Genomic DNA, 1,170 nt, shown 5'->3' on the forward strand with positions numbered 1-1,170 from the left:
GTTTCTGTTTGTATAAAGCGCGAGAAAATTGTATATACACATGCAAATACATATATTTTCGTCCTATACACTTATAATTATACAATAAAAATATTCCCCTGCCCAGTTTTATGTTTGTATAATGTATAATTTATGTTTGTATAAAGCGAAAGAGAGAGCGATTTTTGATATACAAATATTTTTGTCAACTATTTATACAAACGAGAAGGCTAACAACAATTTATAATTATACATATATATGTTTGCTATGGAGCGCAATTATGCAAACTTTGCTATAACATACAAATATGATTTTTTTGTTTGCTATATATGAAAGTTGCTCTATAAATAATAATTAGTTGGATATTTTGTATCTGATACACAATAAGATATTACCATTAGGTGTGATTTTAATTTTAACTTTATATAAAAATTTGTTGATCTTTTTTATTTAAAGCAATGTTACAAGATTCAACATGTTAAATGATACTAAATATATTGAAACTTAATTATTTTGTACCAATTGTAACATATTATTTGATAGTAAATATGTATCATATACATTATAATTGAATGGATATTGTGTATCTGAAAATAATATGTTATCATAATTTGTGATTTGCATCAAGGCTACCACATGTTTTAATAGATACTAAATAAATTGAAAATTAGTTGTGGACCCAATTATGGAATATATAGTATATTTGTATCTAATAGTTATATTGTAGCGGCAGTATTGGTGTATAAGATACATAAATTGGAAAAATAATTAAATAGGAATACAATTTTTAGAAAAAAAAATAGTCTTCAAATTAATAATTACTTAGAAAAACAGTGTTGGAAAAGGGGAAGGAATATTACAAAATACTAATTAATCGTATCTTCAACACAATACTAAAACATAACTATTCTATATTAATCAGTCCACCTTCTGCTGGTATAGTGTAGAAACTCTTTCGGCCTTGTAGGATCATCGTTATCGCTAACATATCCCGCCTTGAACTTTTCCATACCATACTTTCATAACAGTGTTGCATATCTATTACGAAGACAGTCACTCCGAAAACTTATAGATGGAATGCTGATTTCTCATTTACATCTCAAACCAGAAATAATTGCAAAATCTGTGATACTAAATATCAAGACATTCCCTTTGGCATGACGAATGTGAATTTCATTAGCTAGATTGCC

This window comes from Solanum tuberosum, unplaced genomic scaffold, assembly GCF_000226075.1.
Source record: "Solanum tuberosum cultivar DM 1-3 516 R44 unplaced genomic scaffold, SolTub_3.0 scf00553, whole genome shotgun sequence".
Taxonomy (NCBI): domain Eukaryota; kingdom Viridiplantae; phylum Streptophyta; class Magnoliopsida; order Solanales; family Solanaceae; genus Solanum; species Solanum tuberosum.